The sequence below is a fragment of the Thamnophis elegans genome, chromosome 7 (genome assembly GCF_009769535.1).
Source record: "Thamnophis elegans isolate rThaEle1 chromosome 7, rThaEle1.pri, whole genome shotgun sequence".
Classification (NCBI taxonomy): Eukaryota; Metazoa; Chordata; class Lepidosauria; order Squamata; family Colubridae; genus Thamnophis; species Thamnophis elegans.
The window spans coordinates 56,562,402-56,587,652 of record NC_045547.1 but is presented as its reverse complement, the minus strand read 5'-3'; positions in this window follow the sequence as shown (position 1 = coordinate 56,587,652).

The window sequence follows — 25,251 nt, the reverse complement described above, 5'->3', positions numbered from 1 at the left end:
TCCGACTTCCCAGATCCCATTCCCGGCATGACTCTTTATCAAACACAGTCTGGAGTATATTAAAACCAAATAGATTAAGAATTAAAGGATTAAACATAAGGGAAAAAAGAAAGAAATAAAAGAAAAAAAACCCAAAAAAAGAAAAAAAAGGAAAAAAATCAATAAACTCTCTGCATTAGGCTCAGCTTCCCATCATTATTAAAAGTTAAACAATGTGTATCATTCCTAAACTCAATTAATTTATTACTTGCAGGATTTCAAACTAAGTTGAAACCAAGTGAGTTAATCAAATAAAATTCTACTGTAGCCAGGACCTTATCTTTTTATCTAGGTATGTGTCCGTTTCCAAACCTTTAATTTGTCCCTTTTACCTCCTTCTCTATAAAGCAATTTAGACACCTCAAATATTTCTCACGGTTTCCATTCTACCTCCTCTCATCCTGCCTCTACCCGTGTCCATATATATATTTTATATCATCCGTACTCCTCTCATATTTGCTCCGCCTTCCTTCAAAATCCCTGAATATATCCTTCCAAGCATTATATTCAAATAGCAATAACAATTTCTATAAAAATCACCTTACTTTCTGGCTTCAAATAAGCTCTAATTGAACCTTCACTACCCTCCCGTCTGCACCACCCTTCCCAACTCCATTCAACCTAAGCCGCAATTCAGAAACATCACAATCTCCACCCTCCTCACCCTAGAGACTAAATCATAAGCAATTTATATAAAGGTTCAAAGTTATCCATCAAGTCATTTTTAAGTCCCATACAGTGTATTTTCCGAGGGGATCAGCATTAAGAAAATATTTTGGAAGCAAAACTAAATCCTTGTTCTCTGCTCTTCTGCCCTTCCGGAGGGGGAAAATAATACCTCCTGCCTTGTAGTTGTGTGTTTTTCTCTTCTGCTTCTCCTTGTCTTTCTCCATGTCCGGGTGATTCAGGAAGTCCCGCCTTCAGGATCTTGTAGTAGAAATCTCGGGCTTCCCAAACAGAGTTAAGGCGATGTTTCTGGTTATCGAATGTAACCATAATAGCAAATGGCACCTCCCACCTGTATTCTATTTGATTATTTCTGAGTTCTTTGGTTAAGAAAGCATAGTCTCTCCTGGATCTTAACATTTGAGATGGTATTTCTTTAAAGACGATCAAATCCTGTCCATCAATTCGCAGCCTGTTATTGTAGAACTTTTGTAGTATCGCGTTTCTGGATTCTTTTGTAGCAAAGTATATAATTATATCTCTCGGAAGCTGTCTCTGTTTTGCTGTCCACGAATTATGGCGGTAAATTTTTTGAATCTGCCAATCAAAGTTAAGTCCCGGACTTCCCACCAAATGACTGAAAGCCTCCGAAAAGGTCTGTTTCAAATTCTCCTGTTCCTTTTCACGCAATCCCCTAACTCTTATTGCAAACGCAGTCTTTTTATAATTTGCCATGACAAGTTGTCTCTCTGACTTTTCAATTTCTTGTTGCAACTTTTCAATTTTAAATGTCAGATTAGAATTAGTTTCTTCCAAAAGTTCTAGTTTATCTTCCATTCTTGCAATATAATCTGTCATTACAGTTATAACCTCGATCATATTCTCCTTTGTTTGAGCAATCTTAGCATCAAGTTTATCACATAATTCCGAAACAAATTGCTTCATTTCCGTTCTAAATTCATTAAGTGTTTCAAAAAGAAATTCTTTCGTTAACAAATCTCCAGTAGAGGGCGTAGAAGGCAAAGGCTGTGGCTTTATGGCAATTGCTTGCGATGTATTATTGACGAAACGTTTCTGTTGTTTTAATTTAGGAGCCATAATAAAAGAGTATAACAAACAAACAAAGTCTCTGCTCTCCTTGATTTAAAATAAAGTATTTTCAGTAGACTTTTAGCAGTTAGCAAAGAGAAGTCTTCAGGGAAACAGGGCTAGTTAAGTATATCATATATCAACTGCAAAGACTATAAACACCATTTTGAAAAGCAATTAAACAAAAGAGCCTTTTGTAAAATTGAAGCTGGTATTTTGAATAATAATAAACCAAAGTATTCTCAGGAATGGTTGCTGCTCGTATGGAATTTAAATAGCTTAGTTTTGTCCTGAGGGGGGGCAACCTGCCTTGAGCTGAAAAAAAAACAACTGAGAAGATCTGGCTGGAGTAAAAAAAAACTCAGCTTGAATGTTGAACCTCCTTTCCGTTCACAGCAAAAAACAAAAGGCTGTGAACAACAAGGATAATTCTAACCACTGAGTTCCTCCCTGCCCCCTCCTTGTCTGGAAGGGGAGATATCTATAGATCTTTTAGATATACAGACCAGAACTCTGAGGAGAGCTCCGTTGAGCTCCCGACGATGACAGGCTCCTCCCCCGGAAGTCGCTGTAGCTCAGTTCTTAACAAAGGCTTAGATTAAAGAAAGTCATAAAAGAGTCATGGTTAGAAAGACAGAATTTGATATGGGACCTGGACCGGCTCCTCGGGGAGGGAATGAAGTCTCCTTCGCAGTGCACAACTACCTTTCAAGTAAGACCAACCAACTTTCTCTGTGCACTGCTGGGAGACTCCGTGTATGGGATATACCCAAGCATAGATGTTCAAGGGCAGGCAATAGTCTGGTCCAGGGTCCCTTCTGGAGAGTGAACCCTTTGCAGCATGTGTCGCCCAAACGCCGCCTCCGCCGAAGCAAAGGAGTCCATCCGATAATGTTGGATAAAGGGTGATAGTGAGGCCCAGGTAGCAGATTTGCAGTTATCTTTTACCGATGCCTGAGTCGCCCAGGCGGTGATAGTGGCAGCACTAGGGGTTGAATGTGCGGTGATGCCAGTAGGCATGGCTTTGGATTGCTATTCGTAGACAACCCACAACCACCTACCGATTGTTGCTGGGGACACTTTCCCACCCATCGTAGCAGGCTGGAAAGAAGCTCTCAGTTGCCCGGAATTCAGCTGTTTGTTTAATATAATGACACACTGCTCATCGCACATCCAGCTGGTGCCACCATTTCTCAGATGGGTGGACAGGGTGAGAACAAAAGTTCGGCAGGACAACCTCCTGCGCTCTGTGGAACCATGTATTCACTTTTGGCAGAAAGGACAGGTCAAGCCATAGAATGATTCTGTCTGGTCAGATGAGACATAGGTCTGGGCGGAGTGAAAGAGCTGCCAATTTGGAAATTCTCCTGGCCGATGTTATGGCCATAAAAAAGGCCACCTTGATGGTAAGGATCTGGAGAGTAACAGATTTGAGAGGTTCAAAGGGGGGGCATGTAAGGGCCTGAAGAACCAGAGAAAGGTCCCAGAATGGGTGTACTACAAGCGGGTGTAGGTTGACAGCTCCCGTGAGAAAACTTTGTACCTTAGGATGATGTGACAGGGAACTGGAGGCTGTGTCGGGAAGAACCGTAGCAATCGTGGCCACTTGCCTTCTGAGAGTGCTAGGAGCCAGTCCCTTAGAAAGTCCATATTGTAAGAAGTCCAACACCTGCGGGACGGTAGCCGAAGGAGCGGTGACATTTGCCTCTACACACCAGTTGCAAAATGCCCACCAGGAGGCCTTGTATGATGGTGAAAGCATGTCTGTGTGATAGAAATGACATTGTCAGAGAAATGCATCTCATTAAGAGATCCCTCAAATGCCAGGCAGTTAACTGGACCCAAAGTGGGTCTGGGTGCTCCAGATCCCCCTGGCTGAAAAAGATCTTGAGGTCCTTTATCCGCCACGGAGGGAGGATGGAGAGATTGATGAGGTCTGCAAACCATGGTTGGCGAGGCCAATACGGTGCGATGAGGATAAGGTCTGTGTTTTCCATAATTGCCTTTCTGATGACCCTGGACAGAAGGGGAAAGGAGGAAGGTGTAAAGCAGGTTGTGTGGCCAGCGGCAGTGGAGAACGTCCATTCCCTCTGCTCCCGGGATCCAGAACTGCAAAAAGAAGCGCGGTAGCTGCGTGTTTTGTGGTGTAGCAAATAGCTCTATTACTGGCTGGCCGAACCTCTGAGTGATGTTGTGGAGGAGGTCAGGATGCAGGCACCACTACACATGGTCGATTGTGGCTCTGCTCAGCTAGTCTGCTTGAATAGTGTCCACGCCTAATATATGTTCTGCCTGCAGAGACAGGAGATTTGTCTCCGCCCAGAGGCATAAGCCTTTGGCCTCATGCATCAGCGCCCTCAACTGTGTCGTGCCCTGGCGGTTCACATGCACCTTGGTTGTAACGTTGTCTGTCATCAAGAGGACATGATGGCTTGTGATGCCGCGGTGAAACTGGCAAAGAGCTAGGTGAGCTGCTCAAAGATCCAGCCAATTGATGCTGTTCTCCAGGTCGTCCTGAGACCAACGGCCCTGGGCCAATTGGGATTGGAGGTGCCCCCCCAGCTGAAGACGCTTGCATATGATGTGACCATCACCCATTCAGGTTCCCTGAACAGCGCCCCCTTCTATATTGCCCGGGACTTCCACCACTGGAGGGACCCTGAAGGGGCACCCGTATAGTCATAGGGGATGTGGAAGCTCCCACTTGTTGATGTGGGAGGATGAGCCATTGCAGGGGGCAAGCATAGAGTTAAGCCCACGGTACAATGTCTATACAAGGGATTAGCTTCTCTAAGAGACAGGATAGCAATAAAAGAGATACCTAGCACCAAGAGGTGACAGAGTCCACACTAGAGTTTGGATGCTTGTGCCGTTCCTGGGAGAAGAAGACCCTAGATAACTGGGTGTCTATCACCACTCCTAGATGAAGTAGCAAAAGCAATAGCAATAGCAGTTAGACTTATATACCGCTTCATAGGGCTTTCAGCCCTCTCTAAGCGGTTTACAGAGTCAGCATATTGCCCCCACAGTCTGGGTCCTCATTTCACCCACCTCGGAAGGATGGAAGGCTGAGTCAACCCTGAGCCTGTCAGATTTGAACGGCAGATCTGCAGTCAGCTGAAGTAGCCTGCAGTGCTGCATTTAACCACTGCGCCACCTCGGCTCTCCTAGTAGTCGGGTACAGGGATGCAGATGACTCTTCTCCATAATCACAGAGAACCTGTGACTCGCCAGAGAGCAAAGAGCGATGCGGAGATCCCAATGTGCTTGGTGAGGAGACAATGACATTATCAAGATGTCATCTAAATAACAGAGAAGATGAATGGGGACTGACCAGAGTTGGGCTGCTACAGCTCTCAGGATTTTGGTGAATGTCCTGGTGGCAGAGGATAGACCGAAGGGGAGAGCCTTGTACTGATAGTGGTGATTGTTGTAGCAAAACCTGAGGTATCTCTTGTGGGATGGTCTGATGGGGATGTGCATGTAGGCCTCCTTGAGGTCAATCGACATCAAGAGGTCTCCCTTACGGATACCCAAGCTCTTGGGAACCAGGAATATGATGGAATAAAACCTGGTGCCCTCATGACCTGGGGTCACGGGCTCTATGGCCCTGATGTTTAGCAGGTGGAGGATCTCTGTTTCCATGAGCTGCCTCTTGAGGGAGCTCTTTGGGACAGGGCACTGGATGAAGCAGGGAGGGGGAAGGAACAGGAACTCTAGGGTCACACCTAGATGGATGGTCTGCAGCACCTACTCATCTATGGTGGTTGTCTCCCATTGAGTCATGTAATACTGCAGACAACCACCCACGGGAATGCATAGGGAGTCACTTGAATTTCCTGAATTGTAGGCAAGGCTGCAGAAGAGTTTTAAAACTTCCAGCAGGCTCTCCAGACTAATCACGCTGTTCGTGCCAAAAGTAGAAGCAGTGCGGCGGTTAGATAACGGCCAGCAGGCTCTCCAAAGCAATCACGCTGTTCGAGACTTGAGGCAGCGCAGCGTCCTGGCAGCAATCAAAGGAGAAGCGTTACAGTCCTCTTTAGCAAAAAAGCCGTTTGCACTTTAAAGGCAGAGAGAAGAAGATCCCCCCCAGGGCTATTCAAGCTATTTAGGCTAATTAAGCCTGAATAGCTATTCAAGCTATTGAAGCCACCGTGGAGAGGTAAGCAGATGAGGGCTTACCTTAGAACAGATCGCCAGAGCCCTGGCAATCATTAACTCCCCATATATTACTCACAGATCACATAATTAAATCAAGTTGGTAGAACTGGTTGAAGAATCCAGATGAAGTTCTAACTAAGGCCTAAAACCTCAGAGAATAGTTGGAAGGTGTCTCGTTAAGGCTAGACTGAGTTAAGAACTGGTCTACAGCAAGCCTAAGGAGGCGTGTCCAAATATTCAAACTCAGTCTCAAAGCTAATAGGCTAAAATTATAACATCCATGCATGGTGTCTCCAAGCAGTGCACAGAGAAATACTGTAGGTGTGCTGTCCCACTCATGCACACACACACATAGTACAGTGCAAGGAGTCTTTATTAAGGCTTCTGAGCCTGAATTTGTATTCCTCAGCAATTCCCTGTGATGGCACCAGCTCAACCTGAATAGGTTCCAGAGGCTACTCAAATGAAGCCAACACTAGTCCCCCAAGGCAACGGCAAATCCAGTCTACGAGGCAAAGACAAGTTCCAAGACAAAGGCAAATCCACAGGCCAAGGCAAGGCAAAAGAAACAGCTAAAGAGACACAATCCAAAGTTCAAGGCAAGAACACACAGCAAGAAAACAAACATGTTCACAGCAATGTCTCCATTTGTCTGCTGTACTAAAGAGCCAACTTCTGGTACATCCCATCAAGAAAGTTGAGGCTGCCTCTTTGCAAATAATCTGTCTGACCTTTGCTGTTCCTGCCTTTCCTCTGCCCTATGTGTTCAGGTGCAGAAGACAGTTCTCTTCATCATCACTGACTGGCTGCAGCTGTATGCTTTCCACACCTGAAGCCTCAGGGCTGCCTTGCTGCAGCTGTGCTTCAGCCAAATCACTTTCACACAGCTGCTTGGAGCCTTTGACCAACTTTCCTCTTTTTTTCTTTCTTTTTAATAAACCGTTTTTAATTTTTTCATTTATTTTTTTCATTTTCATAACAAATAACCAAATATATAGTTACATAACCAGCATTATTTTATATTGTTAAATATTAACATCAATTCATCTAACCATCAAAAAAGATTATTGTCTCTTCTGCTCCCCATACACCATATTTGTACCCTATCTGTCATTTTCTTCTCCTTTTCTCCTTCTCCCTACCTCCTTTCTTCCCTCTGTCCTCTACTTCCCCTTCCTCTCTCCTTCTCCTCTCTCCCCTTTCCACTCCTTCTTTCTCTCCTCCTCTTTCCCCCTACCCTCTCTCCTAACACTCTCTTCTTCCCTTCCCTTTCTCATCTCTTCCATACTCTTCATCTCATTTACTTGGTGTATTTCAGCCTCTGAGTAAGCTCCGTTTTATGTTGATGGTATTTATAATTTCATTTCAATAAACATATTTAATTTTAACATCTTCTTTTTTCTTTGAAAGAATGAAGAAAAAAAGTATACATATATAGCAATTATATTTGACCCCCCTCCAAACTTACTTTTGGTCGGAATGTGGAGAAGTAATTTTTGTTTCATCTGTACTGCCAACAAAAGGTAAACATCCGGTAAGAGAACAAAGGATTCTAGAACCGCTGACTAAAGGGTTGGTGTTGCCAAAAAAAATTCTTTGGATTCCTGGACCATAATCTGCACTACCTCTATGATGGGCTTTTGGCAAGGAATAGGCTGCACTTCACAAAGACTGGGAGGAATGTTTTCGGAAAATGACTGTCTCAACTTCTCAGGAGCGCTTAGAACAAAAATTGAGGGGACAGGATGACCAATCCTTAGGAAGTCCAGGAGCTAATTCCAAGCAAAAATCCCTAGAAAACAAGTCCAATAATGAAGTAAGGAGGGATGGGAAGAAACATAAACATAAACACCAAAGAGGAGATATAGGAAGCATACCCAGAGTTACACATAAAGATCTCAAATGCCAATATACAAAATCACAAAGTCTGGGAAACAAACAGGGTCAACTAAACTAGTAAAACATGAAGGTAGATATGATATAGTTGGAATTACAGAAACTTGGTGGGATGAAACCCAGGACTGGAAGATACTGATAGAAGGATACAAACTGTTCAAAACAACAACAACCACCCAGATCCCATAAAAGAGGAGGTGGAATGGTACTGTATGTAAAGACCAATACTTTGTTACAGAAATGCACAGACAAAAGATGAAAACCTCTTAGAATGCATATGAATTAATATAAAAGAAAAAAAGAATGACATTGCCATAGGTGCATACTACAGGTCACTCAACCAAGCAGAAGAAATAGATGTACTTTTTGTTAACCAACTGACAAATATATGTAGGAAATACACTACAATAGTAATGGGGGACTTCAATTACCCTAACATCAATTGGAACATTAATTCTACACCAAGTGAGAAAGCGAATAGATTCCTGACCAACCTAGTTGACAACTTTAGTTTTTCCAAAATGTAGGGGAGGGAACTAGAGGGACAGTATACTGGACTTAATTCTTACATCAGAGAAGAAGTGATAGAGGGAGTTGAAACTGCAGGAACCTTGTATGAGAATGACTATGTCATACTAAAATTCAACATAACACAAACACAAGCAATAGAACATAACAGTACCAGTCTTAGATTTTAAAAAAGCTGATTTTAACAAACAAAGAGACAACTTGTGAAAGATTCCGTGGATGAAAATCCTAAAGGGGAAAACAACTCAAGAAACTTGGGAAATTCTGAAAAATATGATCATAAAAGCCCAGTCCAGGACAATACCTGAAAAAGAAAAACAAGAAATCCAAGAAGAAACCAGCATGGCTACACAAAAATCTCTGTGACAAATTCAAAGACAAAAAGGACAAGTACAGAAAATGGAAAGAGGAACACATAACTAAGGCAGATTATCAGCAGATAGCCAGAATCTGCAAAGACAAAGTCAGGAAAGCAAAGGCTCAGAATGAACAAAGACTTGCAACAAAAGTCAAAGATAACCAAAAAAGCTTCTTCCAACATAAAAATAACAAGAAAAAAATCAAGGAAACAGTCCATTAAAGAGAGAAGACAGCAAGAAAGGAACAGGCAGCAGAGGGAAAGCAAAACTGCTTAGTTCATTCTTCACACAACTATAGAACTTTGGTGGCACAGGGACAATTAACAGGAGCTCACTCTGTTACCTGGTGATAGGGATTCGAACTGCTGACCTTTCTGATCAACAAGTTCAGTGTCTTAGCCACTGAGCCACCTTCATAGCTGGTATTTAATTATAGCAATGAACATCATTCTTCAAATAAGTTCATTGCCTATTTCTGGTTCTTCATGTTCCTTGGCTATAAAAATGGTACCAGTACATTCTAATTTATTTATTATTTATTTAGCATATGCATACAATGTCAGGAAAGTCTACACATGCTAGACACACACTGCAGTCCTGACAGCTTCGAATACTAGTTCATTCTGTTCAGCGCTTGCACGCTTATCCTTGGTACACTGCAGGGCAAGAACTGACTTTACACCAATAAATCAGAGGTGCTCATTGTTGGCTCTTCTGGGCTCTTCCACCAGTTTCACCTCACCTTGTGTGGTGGTATTCACTTACTTTCCCTACCAGTTCGCAAATGTGAGCGTGAGCAGCTTGAAAATGTGCCTAAATAGGACAGCATAGAGCTGGGGCGGGTGGGCAAGCCCACCCATGATTTCCACTATCAGTTCGGGTGAACTGGTCCAAATCAGCTGCATACCACTTCTGGTTGTGATGCCTCGTATTCAGCCAGATTCAGTGTCAGCTGCAACTCTTCACATATATGAACACAACCAGTTTTTCCCCACCCACTTATCTACTCACAATACTGCATGCTTTCAGGTGGGAGGGGTGATTCCATGGGTGCTCCTTCTATCTATTTGTATTTTTGTCCATTATAAATGAAGTATGTGTTGGATAGACAGTGGTTGGTCAGATCAAGGATGTGTTTGGGGGGGTTATTTGTTTTGGATAGCTGTCAAGGCTTCTTTGATTGGCACGGGTGAAGAGGGATACGACATCGAAGCTCACGAGTAGGTCGCTGGGCTCTAAGTTTTGTTTCTTTATGATCTCTATGAACTGGAAAGAGTTTTTTACATGTGAGGTGATGGAATCTGCATAGGGCTGTAGTTGTTTGGTGAGAAATTTGGCTAGATTTTGTAGAGGTGAGCCTATGGAACTGACTATGGGTCTAAGTGGAGTTCCTTCTTTGTGTATCTTGGGGAGACCATAGAGCTTAGGGCATCTGGATGATTTCTCTCTGGGAATGATTCTTTGCTGGATCTCTTCGCTGATGGGGGAGGCTTTTATTTTGGATCTAGTGGTTTTTTCCAGGTAGGTGGTGGGGTCCGTGTTTAGGGGTTTGTATGTGGCGTCTTCGAGTAGGTTGGTTAATTTGGTTTGGTAGTCAGAAGTGTTCATAACCACCATGGCATTGCCCTTGTCTGCTGGTAGGATTATTATGCTGGTGTCTTCTTTCAGGTTAAGTAGTGCTGTCTGTTCTTCTTTGGGTAAGTTGCTTTTGGGTGGCTTGCTGGTGCAGAGGATGTTGGTGATTTCGAGTCTGATTCTGATGGCGTCGTCAGGGTTGATTTTGGTCAGGCTGGTTTCAACTCCGCATATAATGGTTTCAGTGGGGATGTATTTGGGGGCAACTGCAAAGTTGAATCCTTTTGAAAGGACATTGGTTTCGGCTTTAGTGAGGATCCCATCTGAGATGTTCTGCACTGTTTGTTTCAGGTGTGGCTGTGAGGGGTTGGTTTCTCGCGTTCTTTTAGTCTTCGGAGTTTGTTGATGTGTGTTTCTGTCTTGAGGGTGGTCTTTGTTTCAGCTCTCCAGGTGGCGAGTTGTTTGGATTTGTCGCAAAGTGCGGGGACAAACCGCACCTCAAACTCAGCAACAAGATCCACACTGCACTTTGGGACAAAACCACCAAAAATCCACAAAGAAAGCAGAATGCACCATTAGCCACTTTAAACCCCTTCTATCCTTACATGAAACACAAACCCCCAACCAATCAGAACACACCTCCACCCAATCAGAACACAGCCAAGCTGCCACCCAATCATCTCAAACCCCCCACTGGCCATTAAAAGGAAGAAACAGCCAAGATCTCACATTGCTCCTGGAAGCACGAAGCCTGAAGATGACGAATGAGACTTTGTCGAAACATCGCCAAGACATTTCCAATTTTACACGGGAGAAAACCCGAATAACCAAAGACCTACATACTAACACCCAGGAAAACCTCAGAAAACATATATACGAAATAGATAGATAGATAGATAGATAGATAGATAGATAGATAGATAGATAGATAGATAGATATAGATCTATACTAGTCTCCCTTTATTTATTTATCAGCACAAATAAAAAAACACAAATATAACAAAGGCAACAGTAAAAATATTGGGTTTCTGTCGTGATGGACTCTTGTGACGAGCCGATTGACAGATGATGGAAGCAGTTAGCTTCCTCCCATAATTGGGGCTTACCAGGGGTTGTAAAAATCTAATAGATACCTTTCACCCTGGCTTCGCTGATAACGGATAAGAGCCTGTGGCCTAATGGCTAAGAAGTCTGCCTAGTATGTAATATAGCCCAGGTTCAAATCCCAGTAAGGATATGGCTAGCTGATGAGAGCTAAATTGCTTGAAATAGATCTATACTAGTCTCCCTTTATTTATTTATCAGCATAAATAAAAAACATATATACACACACACACACACACACACACACACACATATACATACACACACACACACACACGCACACACACAGTATGTGAAGCAGTGATTGAAAAAAATAATAAAATATTTTGCTCCCCACAAAAATATTTCATTCACTCAAATGGAAAGGATTTCCATCCACTCAACTCCATCCACAATTTTAAATACAATGTCAGATAATATTTTGTATGTACAAAAACCCAGTTAAGAGATCTGTTTGCCTGACTATAAAATCACACGTTACCCATATCATTTAAGATTTTAATGAAGTTTTAGAATTAGGAACATTTTAAAGATAAAAATGCTGGCTGTACATACAGTTTTTAACTGTAACATTTAAAACACATAAGCAGTGCTAGTTCATCATAAAAGGTATTATTCATCTTTACAGGAATCAAGATGGGGAACATTTTTCTAGTGCACCATAGTTCAATTGCTAGATGATGTGATGTACAGAGATGCTTACTTCTTAGCAACTGAACTTTTCACACCCTCAAAACCCACAAGATCTGATGCACTGTGGGTTTTGCAGCTGGTACATGGTATGCATATAGAGCAGTGTCATATGAAAAATATTTCACTTCCTAAATCTCAAACAAAGTCACTCATTAATAAAGCACAAGCAGTACAATGAGATCATATAAAATATAGATTTCAACAACTATAGTAGAAATACCAAAAGAACATTGAACAAAAGCACACTACACATTTTTTCTGCCAGAAAAGGAGCTATTGAGAAGCTGTGTCTTCTTGGAATCAGCATTCACTTTCAAAATAAATTACTGCTATTCAGATTACCATAAATAACCAGTAAATAACTTTAGACATCCTCTTTATATTACATGATTTCTAACAGCAAAAATACTAAACTACACAATTATTTCCTAGAGGATTCTAATAATGGAATCTTTGCACTGACCAAAATAGTTAATTTCAGAGCAGAATTTAATTTAAGAAATTACTATTTTCTTAAGTAGCTGAAATATTGAAAAAAAATTGCATGAACCTATTCAAAACTTTTTGGGTCTTCATTAACACTGCATTGTTTTTGAAATATAACGTAAGTTATTTAAACTGCTCCAACTTACCAAGAGCTTGTATTTTTCTATAAACTAACTTGTGCAAATCAAAGAAATGAAAAAGTAGCACCTTGAATATTCTTAATAAGACATGAAGTAGATTTACAATATCCTGATCTGATCCAGGGATTGACTAGGAAGCAAGATTTGATTTGACTCATATGAATTTAGATACAAACAGGCTCAAATTTGGAACAACTGTGTAACATTTTTGTAAAAAAAGTTAAAGCACAAGATTGCTGGAAGGAATTAAGCAGAATGTAACAGAAAATTGGATGCATGCAAGTTTGCATCATGTCAGATTTTACACATGACTCAGAAATCATCAAATGTTAGGCAAATGTACTTTCTGGTATAAAACATTCTGTTATAAAATATAAGAACAGTCTTTCTTCCTCATTAAAAGAAATTTAATCCTCATTAAAAGAAATTTAATTTTCTATACTACATATGTATCTACTGTCGACCTCACCCCATTGCTAAGAGGTCTTTAAGGGGTGTGCATAAACGCACCAGAGTGCCTACCGTCCCTGTCCTAATATTTCCTTGTATTTGAATCAATTTCATGTATTCATAATCATGTTTATACATATATCTGTTATCTAATTCATGCTTGATGAAATAAATAAATAAATAAATAAATAAATAAATAAATAAATACTGAAGTCTATACATTGGACACAATTGTGATAGCTTATTATTTAATAAGTACTTGGTTGTGAAATTAAGGTACTGCCAAAGTTAGATTTTAGATTACTGTTTTATAGTAAAGAATTTCCAAACTTTGAAGGAAAAATAATTTTATTCTAATTCTTATATTTTTAAATCTATTTGTACCACAGTATTTTAAACTTTGAGCTATCTAGGCAATAAATCATAGAACACTAACCTTTCAAGGAATAGAATGTTTGCATATATACATTCCGTGTGATTTACCTATTCCTGTTCTTTTTTGCTTGTGCAATTTCACACTAGGAATTTAAAAAAAACATTTTTCAGCTGCATTGCTACATTGAATAGCTACATTGAATAGTTCCACTCTAGATAAGTATTTCCTCTTTAAATGTGAAGAGGTAATACTCTCTAACAGTGACTAAGCTACCTTGTTCCTTCCTTTTGCCCTTGGCAAATTGCCCCTCCTTCTTCCAAATGTAGAAATATAGTCCTTGTGGATAAGTAGCTCACCCCAGGAGAAATACAGACGGAAACAAAAGCCACAGTAGGCAACTATTTGGCCTGCTAGACAGAAATCACTAATCTTGTAGAGTTTAAGTGTCCATGTCATTTTGTAACAAATTGGAGCATAGTGTATGATGTAATGTATAGAGATGCATACTTCTTAGCAACTGAACACTCTAACAACCCACACGATCTGATGCACTATGGTTTTTGCAGCTGGTGTACGGTATGCATATAGAGCAGTTCGAGGGCGTGATGGAGGGCAAGATGATACCTAATTTTATCCTTGTATTAATTGTATTCTTGTATTAATTGTATTCTTGTATTAATTGGTGTCACCATCTCAAGTATAGCTACTTAATGAAAACTGTGATTAAAACCCAGCATTTTCAATTAACAGCATTTAAGAAGATTGAGATGATAATTTGTTACTGACTAAGATGGGGATATAAAGCCATCTCCCTAAACATACCTACTACTAAAGAACAATGGAGCACTACTGAAATATAGTACTAGCTCTATTGTAAAACATGGCATATGTGGTATCAGTAGACCTGAATTTATGACCACAATTGAGCTCAAAATTTATGTTGCTAAGTGAGACAGTTAAGTAAATTTTGCCTCACTTTATGACCTTCCTTCCTTCAGTTGTTAGGTGAATCACTGCAGTTGTTAAGTTAGTAACATGATTGTTAAATGAATCTGGCTTTCCCATTGACTTTGCTCAAGCATTCAAAGTTTGATCACATGACCTGGGGATGCTGCACCTTTGGTAAGTGTGAAATATGGTCATAAGTTACTTTTTTCAGTGCCTTTGTAACTTTGAACCATCACTAAATGAGCTGTTGTAAGTTGAGGACTACCTGTACATATATATCTGTGAATGTGGAAATCTACAGTCAGTCATAACAAATAGAAAATTATTGCAGGGCTGTCAAACTCGATGTCATTGAGGGCAGCACTGGGTTATGTTTGACTTTGGGGGCCAGGGTGGGCATGGCCAGAGTGGCTGTGGCCAGCTTGATATCACTTGTGTCGGAGGCACCTGTGGGGGCCTGAGCACTCTGCCAGCGAAAACAAGCTCCCAAGCTCCGTTTTCGACTGCAACTGCCTCCTGCAACCTTCTGCCAGCAAAAAAGGAGCTCGGAAGCCCATTTTTGCTGGCAAAGTGCCGGGCACCTACAGGTGCCGACACAAGTGATGTCAAGCTGGCCACACCCACCCAGCCCCCCCAAGGTCAAACACACACAGCCCTCCTGAGCACCATTTCCGCTGGGAGAGGCACCATGGGCCGGTCCTTTGCTGTTTCTGGGGTGGTCCCGCAGGCCAGATCTAAGCACCCACGGGCCCGATCTGGCCCCCAGGTCTTAAGTTTAACACACCTGCTCTATTGGGATCTAAAGATGCATCATGATATTGTAAGATTTATTTACTTATTTCTCATGTCAGGAAACAAATAGGAAATCCAAGACTTGCACTGCAAACATATGTTTCATTTTAGTATTTCCATGAAGTATACAGGAGATTTTATGAAACAATTTGAAGATAAACCATAATAAGACTTTCAAAACAGGATTAAAAAGAAGTGCTTTGCAAAACACTGGAGCACGAATGAAGCCTTTTCTTCAAATCATGACATCTAATGTGTCTTTTACAAGACTTTTGCAGATGCTTAAAAACCAGCTAGTTTGGCAATCATGTACATGCACAGTTAAATCAAGTATGGGTGCATGAAACCTTATATTATGCACAATAAGACCACTTCATCATCACACTTTTAAAAATAAAATTTCTGAGGTATTTGGAAAAGGATAAGTAATGTATAAACATAACTGGGAATACTTCAGATTTGACAAAAGTTGATGTATTTAATTCTTAAAAAGTACAGTATTAACAAAGCTTTATTTAACATTTGTTACATAGAAAATGAACCTTTATTTTAACAAAATTCACACATATTAAATTAGAAGAGTTTCTAATGAACTCTTAATAACAGAAAGTTACTTTCCAGTTTGCAGTGCAGACAGGGGAGAAAGAATCAAAACACTGAATCGAAACAATGGAAAACTTAATATTGCATAATATTGTATGTTATTACAATACAAGCTAGTTCAACCATAATACATTCTTAATAGCACTTAGATTTATATACTGCTTCACAGTGCTTTACGGTTTGCAGAGTTAGCATATTGCACCCAACAAGTTGCTCAGATTCAAATTCCTGGAGTGAGAATGAGTTAGCCTGCCGTATTGCATTCTAACCACTGCACCAGCACAGATGCTGACAAATCCAAAATAGCAAGACAGTATAGAGAAATTTAAATTCAAGCAATTCAGTACTCAGAGGGTATCAAGTAAACATTTGAAACAGCTAACCAGGGCCGTTATTTTATGTATTACAATTATTCATTAGCATTTTTCAATGCTTCAGATTCTATTACAAAATGGTTCTTTGGAGCATGTGGAAATGCAGACATAGTACTCTTTAAAGCAGCCGTGAGTTTTTGTAGGATCATGTAGCAATTGTGGAGGTGAATTGTATAATCTTGGGAAAAGATACCGATGCTTTTGGGAACGTCAGACAGATGCTGCATTTTTACTCCAGCATATTCTAAAGTGGAAGTTCCCAATCTTGGCAACTTTAAGAGGCATGGATTTCAACTTCCTGGTTGGGAAATTTTGAGATTAAGTCCATGTGTCTTAAAGTTGCCAAGATTGGGAACTCTGCTTCAGAGACCTTTTCGGAATTATTTTTAAGTATTGCTCAACTCTAGTATTTTTACCTTGCCTTTCAAGATTTAAATTTTCCCAGTTATATAAACAATTCTTAATAAAAAAAATACCATTACAAATGTATAAAATATTTGCAAGTCTACAATCCTGTTTAACATTTCCCCAGAAACTAGGTAGCAAAGGACCTGCAGACGGAGAGAAAAGAAGAATATCTTTCTCCCCATTTTTTGCTATGTTCCTTCCTATAAGGTAGTTGGATGTAATGGTCTGGGCTGGACAATCAGATGAAAGAGTCCAGGTGAACAGGTTTCTCAGATTGCCAGCTACTGACTCCAAGTGAAGTAATTACAATTAATAACTCATATCTTTTGTATAAAAGCTTTCAATATCTGGATATCTCGAAATTCTAGGAATATTTGACTCACATTACACTACCAATGCTACTGAAAGAACCACATAAGAAAAAGCTGCTTCTGATAATTATAGAAATAGTTAAAAATATTATTAAACCACAAAAATGCTGTAATAAACTAATTCATGCTTTCCCTCCTACTCCTCTCATGCCCAAATTGATAGTGCATCTAGCTAAGAAAAGTAATGTACAAATTAAGGATCAATGCAAATCCATTGATATGAGCCATGTGTGGATGCCTCAAATATTTTAGAAACCAACAAATTGTTCCATTTTGGAATTACTGACTTTGTCACATCCCTAATGAATATTAGTTTAGAAAAGATAGGAGGAGAATGAGACATACATCTGCTAATAATTTTGGCAAGGGAACATATAAAAGGTTTGGATTATAACACACAGTATGGAGAAGGTATAGCACATGGATTGATGGCATTCAGCCTCAGTTCTCCATTAATTTCATCCATTCACTTAACTGGTGAATAGCTATTCTATGCAACTGCTGCTCCTACTTATATATCTTAATAAGGGCACCGGATGAGCGTTTAGTTTTTATTGAACTACGGAGTCTGTCATCTGCACTTCTATAATTGTTACATTTGGTTCTGCAACCCAACAAGACAGACACAGACTTCAGAGGATAATCAGAACTGCAGAAAAAGGCTCCCGGTGGTGACATCATTGTGCTTAGAGCGGGATAAGGGAGCTCTCCTAACCCCTAACTCTAACCTCTTCGTTTGGGCTCTTTTTTGGAGCACTGCTGATCCCGAAGAGATCATCAGATCAAAGGGGATACTCTGTAGATGCTGGGGTGATAAGGCAAATCCCCTGCGGATAGGAGAAACCCCCTAAACGGGCAAAGAAATATCCGATCTTTTGGTTAGGACCTTAGCAATGGTGGCCGCATAGAAGGAAGAACAGAGATAGAAGCAGTTGAAATTGGATGCTTGTTATTATTGCTGACAATCCAGTGAGGAGAGCAACGCGAAACTGGCAGAGAGGGTGAGCTGGAAGAAGAAGTAGCCGGGAGAGAGGCTCTTTTTACAGTACAATTTTGCCGAGAAGGAGCAGAGGAGAGACGCTGTATTAGAACGGACAGGAAGGGACAGCCGAAAGAGCCTAACGATCAGCCACAGTAAGAACGAAAACCTGACATGGAATTCAGAAGATAAAATTTGCCGAAAAGAGTTGGAAGGTTCAAAGAAATGACTGCTTAATAGGCGGGTTGGTAAACGGAGTTCCCTTTTTTTTCTGCTCACCAGTCCTTCTGCTGCTGTGTTGAACTTTTAAGTATTTGATATTTATCTGACTAGGAGCTTGGAACAGTGCCAGAGACAATAAATAGAGATCTGTCTGGAAATAGACTTTGGCTTCATGGATATTAATAGTGACACTAAGGAGAGAGTGACACCTAGTGGACTGTAAATTTGAATGGTGAAGCTTGTCGTAAGAGAACATAGAGAGCCTAATTATTAGAATTGAATACTTGTATAACCGATAAAATTGAGAAACATTTATTGATATAATATAAGAGTGTGATATATAAATTTATAATATATATTAATCAAATTAATTAAATAGAATACTACATAGGATTGTTTAAGTATTGAAAGGTGATATCAAGGAAGGTTAATAGTTGAATTGTTGCTGAATATTAGATTATACAATTATTTATATTATTGATATTACTGATAAAGTATAAACAAGGTAAAAGTTATAGCCAATTGTGAGCAAGGACAAATAGGGGGTTAAAAATGGCAACCTCAGTAAAATTAGGGGAAAAGACCATACCCAATGTGAGTTCAGCAACACCCCCCTCCTCTTTTTCAAATGTTTTATTCATTTTCATTTTCAATTTTGTACATTCACTTATATACTGAATATTTGCAATAATAATAATATAAAAAAATAAAACAAACCTAAACACAACTCATCATCCAACATATAAAACCAACCTGTCGCTTTCATCCTCCATACACCCCTTCTTCTCCCCCTCCAACTTTCCTTTCTCCCTCCAACAATCACCCCTCCTACTTCCCTTTCCCCTCCTATCTTCCTTTCTCGCCTTCCTCACCCTCCTTCCCCTCTCATCCTCCTTACATTCCCCTCTTCCTCCCTCCTTACTTCTCCCTCTTCTTTTCCTCTACTTCTCACTTTGGTGCATTTCTCTATTCATTAATCTATTCAGTTACTAAAAATTGCGCTAAAAAGAAAAAAGAAGAAAAAAAAAGAAAAGAAAAGAGAAAAAGAAAAAGAAAAGATAAGGAACAACAGTATACAAGTGTATTCTTCTTATTCTATATATTGGGACTATATCTTCACCTACCCACCCACCCCCAATGAACCCCCCTCCCTAATCCCCTCCGACTTCCCAAGTCCCACACCCGGCACAGTTCACTACCATTCACCTTCTAGAATATCTTATAGTCAAATAGATTAAAAATAATAATAAAAATAAAATAAAAAGAACACTCCGAAAAAAAAAGAAAAAAAGAAAAAAAGAAAAGAATAAAAATCTTTTTGCATTATGCTCAGCCTCCCATCATTATTAAAATTTAAACAGTATAGATCATTCCATTTATATTTTATCTTCGTCCCTTGCTTCTTTGATATTTACCCCCATCTTCCTGTAGGCTCTCCAAATAGCCTTTCTTAACCTTATATTCAGATAATAGTTTATACAAAAATCAATTTACCTTCTAATACAGAGCAGTCTAATCATACTTTCGCTACTCTTCTTCCTACCCCTCACTTCTCATCTCCATTCCTCCCAAGCCAAAATTCCATAAAATTAGGATCTCTCTCTTCACTTTAAAATTCTGAGCTTTTTATGTTAGACTTCAAGCATGTAAATCCGTAAAATGTGTGTCCAAAATCCATACCACTTCATTCAGTCCCAAGATCACTTCATCAATATCCCGCTCCACCTTCCCTTCTGCCCCACTCCTCCCAACTCCATTCATCCCAAACCGCAATTCAAATAAATCTTGGTCTCCACTTTCCTCACACCAGAAAACAATTCATGCGCAGTTTGGATTAAGATTCAAATAAGTCTTATATAAATCCCATACAATATCTGTCCAAAATAAGCGATGCTTCTTTCCGTTCCTCATCGATATACAGCTTTACCATTTCATACCAAACAGGAATCCTAAAATTTTAATCAATCGAAGAGTTTAAAAAGTATTTTAAAGACATCGCTGGATCTTTATTCTTTACTCTTCTGCCCTTCCGGAAAGAGAAGGCAGCCCTCTGCCTTATAGCCACGTGTCCCGCTGCTTTGAAGATATGGCTAAATCCTCAGTTTCTGCTCTTCTGCCTCTCCGGTAGGGGGAGAACAACTCCCTCCGTCTTGTAACCAAGTGAATTGCTGCTTGTCTTTCCTTCACCTTGTCTTTCCGCATTTCCGAGTGAGTCAGGAAGTCCCGCCTTCAGAGTTTTATAATAAAAGTCCCGAGCTTCCGAAACAGAGTTGAGACGAAATCTTTGATTCTCGAATGTAACTGTGATTCCAACTGGAGATTCCCATTTATACTGTATTTGGTGGTTTCTAAGCTCTTTGGTTAAAAAAGTATAATCTCTCCTTGCTTGCAGCATCTGGAGTGGTATTTCTTTAAAGACAAACAAATCCTGCCCATCGATTCGCAGCCTGTTGTTGTAAAACTTTTGGATGATCGCATTTCTGGATTCTCTTGTGAAAAAATATATAATTATGTCTCTTGGGAGCTGTCGCTGTTCTGCTACACACGAATTCTGGCGATAGATTTTTCGAATATTCCAATCAAAATTGAATCCCGGACTTCCCACCGCTTGACTGAAAGCCTCTACAAACGTCTGTTTCAAGTTCTCTCCTTTCTTTTCGGGCTCTGACTCTTATTGCAAACGCCTTCCTGTTGTAATTTATCATTATAAGTTGTGTTTGAGTATCTCTAATCTCTTGTTGTAATGTTTGGATGTTGGAAGTCAAATTGAAATTAGCCTCCTCCAAAGTTTCCAGTTTAGTCTCCATTTCTTCGGTATAATCTGTCAAAGCAGACATAGCTTCAAACATATCCATCTTTATTTGGGCAATCTTGGTCTCAATTTTGTCACATAAGTCCAGCACAAATTCTTTGATTTCTTGTTTGAAGTCATTGAGTATTTGAAAAAGAAGTTCCTGTGTTAAGGAATCTCCAGTAGGGGGTGTGGGAGGCAAGGGCAGCGATTTTATAGCAAGTTCTTTAAGCACATGCGAAGGGGAGTGCTTTGCCTGCTTAGACCTGGGAGCCATTATAGGTAAAAGCTGAGAATAAACAAATAAACAGTATCTTCACCTGCTCAGTTCTCAATAAGTTATTTGTAGATTTTGCTTGTTAATGAGGAGCAGTCTCCAGGAAGATAGAGCCGGTTAATTACGTCATCTATTAATCACCAACACAGTAAAATCGCCATTTTGTAGCACAAATGAACAAAGAAGCCTCAAAGGAAAACGAGGCTGGTGTTTAAGATAGTTATAAAAAAAGGAACATCTCAGGAGTGGAACCCGCTCGTGTTAGTCTTAAGTAGCTTTAAGCAGCTTATCATTGTCCTGGGGGGGGTCACCTGTCTAGGGCTGCAAAAAAGGCAGCTAAGAAGAACTGGCTGGAGATAAGAGCTCAGTTACGCTGGATCTTTTCTCCGTTCACAGCCAAAAAAAAAAAAGAAAGGGGCTGTGAACTACGAATAAATCCTAGCACCTGAGCTTCTGCCTGCCCCTTTCTGCCAAAAAGGGGTGATATCTATTGATCTTAATTAGATATACAGACCAGAACTCTGAGAGGAGCTCCGTTGAGCTCCTTCGGCGACAGCACCGCCCCCGGAAGTCCCATCCCCCTCCTCAAATCAAAGGTTAATCGAGAGTGCGTGGGGGTTACAGAAAGCTGAAAAGATGGCAGAATCAGCGGGACCAGCACCAACGGTGCAGAACATGCAATCAATGCTCCAATTAATACAGGAGGCTTTGGCAAAAAGCCAAGAAGAGTCAAGGAAGAATCATAAAGAATTAAAAAATGAAATGGGAGAATTGAAAGGAACTATCAAGAATGTAGATGATAAAGTCGAAAAGATACAGAATGCCTTAGCAATCAATGAACAGAAAATTCAATGTATGAAAGAAAAATACAACATTCAGATCAGAAGATGGGAAAGATGGAAATAGAATATAGACAACTTAATAAGGAATTAGAATTATCAATAATCCGACTTGAAAACGAAAAAGCGGCATTCTACCTAAGATTTCAAAACATACCGGAAGAGGAAGACCTGAAAGAAAAAATGATTAATACCCTCACTGAATTTCTGCAAAAAAAAGACCAGTAAGTGAGAGGGAATATTGATGAGGTTTACGGGGTGAATACTAACTACGCAAGAAGAAATAGACTCCCGAGAGAAGTGCATGTAAGGTTCGTTAAGAAAACTGCCAAAGATGAAGTGTATAAAAAAACTAGAGAAGAGACTATTATACTACAGGGAAAAGAGCTGACCACGCTTAAACAGATCCCACAGAGAATTCGGGAACAACGTAGGCAATACCAATTTTTAACAAATGAGTTAAATAAAAATAGAATAATGTACAGATGGTTGGTACCAGAAGGGGTTATATGGTTTTTTGTTTTTGAAGTTTTGGGGTTTGTGCCAGTGGTGAAATAAGACCGGTACACCCTGGTACGGGCATACCGGTGCCTGCTGGGAGCACCAGGTACCGTTCTGGTGTGGTGCTCTGGAGGGCCCACCCACTCTCCTTATTTGTATTTGAGCCGATTGGGACTTACGTGCATGGAGCACCTGCCTGAGCAGCTGGAGTGTCATGGAGTGTCAAGGGCGGTAAGTACACATGTGTGTGCCAAATAGAGCCAAACTTCACTAGGGTCATTATCTATTATCTCTATATGGTAGAAATGTGGAATGAGCCTCAGTCAGGTTTCTTTGTTAGCAGAAAGAAAGAAAAACTGCACAGCAATTTAGGGCTAGAAAACTACTCGGATGTCATCTAGTCCAACCCCCTGCTGCAGCAGGAAACCTTACATTGTATGGATTATTTTGGTCCCTCTAACAGAGAGGAAAATTGCCAGAAAGGAGGAGGAGTTTACTAGGACAAGGCTGCCATACAGAGGAAGGCAGAGATAGTCCTTGACATGACTACAATTGAGCCCAAAATTTTCTTTGCTAAGCAAGAGCTTTAAGTGTGCTTCACCACATTTTACCCAATCCATGATATCTGCTGGTGAGTGACATCAAGTTGGCCATGCCCACCCAGTCACATGACCGCCAAGCCACTCTCATCCAATCACATGACTGCCAAGCCACTCCCACCTGGTCACATGATTGCCAAGCCATTCCCACAAAATAGGCCACACCTACAGAATAGATTCTAAAAAAAATGAACACCCCCCACTGCTGTACATTGTACGAAACAAAGAGGGCCATGAAAATATTTACAGACACCTCGCATCCTGGACATCAATTGTTTCAACTCCTACCCTCAAAACAACGCTATAGAGCACTGCACACCAAAACAACTAGACACAAGAACAGTTTTTTCCCAAACACCATCATTCTGTTAAATAATTCCCTTGCCACTGTCAAAATATTTACTAAGATTGCATTACTATTACTATTAGTCTTCTCATTGTTCCTATCACCCATCATCTCCCAGTTATGACTGCAGGATTGTAACTTTGTTTCTTGTATCCTTACAATTTATGTTGATATTGATTGTTTCCTGATTGCTTATTTGGACCCTATGACTATCATTAAGTGTTGTACCTTATGATTCTTGACTAACGTATCTTGTTTTTTGGTGCATATGCACCAAAGACAAATTCCTTGTGTGTCCAATCACACTTGGCCAATAAGGAATTCTATTCTATTCTATTCTATTCTATTCTATTCTATTCTATTCTAATGCATGAATACAAATGTAAATTATTTGTATAGACCCAGAATATAGAATGTAATAATAATCTATCTGTATGTATGTATGTATGTGTGTGTGTGTGTGTGTATATGTGTGTGTGTGTGTGTGTGTGTGTGTGTGTGTTTTATTTGTGCTGATAAATAAATAAAGGGAGACTAGTATAGATCTATTTCAAGCTATTTAGCTCTCATCAGCTAGCCATACCCTTACTGGGATTTGAATCTGGGCTATATTGCACACTAGGCATACTAGGCAGAGATCTTAGCCATTAGGCCACAGGCTCTTATCCGTTTATCAGCGAAGCCAGGGTGAAAGGTATCTATTAGATTTTTTACAACCCCTGGTTGTATTTATTTATTTATCAGCACAAATAAAAAAACAAAAAAAAAACCACAAATATAACAAAGGCAACAGTAAAAATATTGGGTTTCTGTCGTGATGGACTCTTGTGACGAGCCGAAGGACAGATGATGGAAGCAGTTAGCTTCCTCCCATAATTGGGGCTTACCAGGGGTTGTAAAAAATCTAATATATATATATACACATACATATACATATACATATACATATACATATACATATACATATATATATATATATATATCCTCATCTGTATATATATATTCTGAGGTTTTTGGGTGTATTTGTATGTAGGCCTTTGGTTATTCGGGATTTCTCCCGCATAAAATTGGAAGTGTCTTGGCGACATTTCGACGAAGTCTCATTCAACATCTTCAGGCTGGTTTGCTCGGCTTCGTGCTTCTATGAGCAATGTGAGATTGCAGTTGTTTCTTTCTTTAGACTGCCAGTGGGGGTGTGAGCTGATTGGGTGGGAGCTTGGGTGTGTTCTGATAGGGTGGAGGTGTGTTCTGATTGGTTGGGGGTTTTGTGCTGGGCTTAGTCTGAGTTGCCGGAGGATTTGAGCTGTTGAGCTGCATTGCTGTTGTTTGGCTTCGTGTTTGTGGCCGTGCCAGCTCTTCATGGTGGGTGTCAGTCTGCTTCATGTATGGATTGGATGGGTTTGAAGTGGCTAATGATGCAGCTGCGGTCTGGCTTCTGGTCCTTGGTCATGCCTCATCATCAGTGTGGGTTTGAGTCTGCTTTCTGCGCGGATGTGTGGTGGTGACATCCTGTGTGGCTCTCGTGAGTGTGGGTCTGGTGTCAATACTCGTGTTAGGGACTCATTTGTCAATAAGGGCAGGTTTCCAAATGGCTGGTAGGCGGGAGGTATCGTCTTGTTTGTTTATGCTGTGTGGGGGT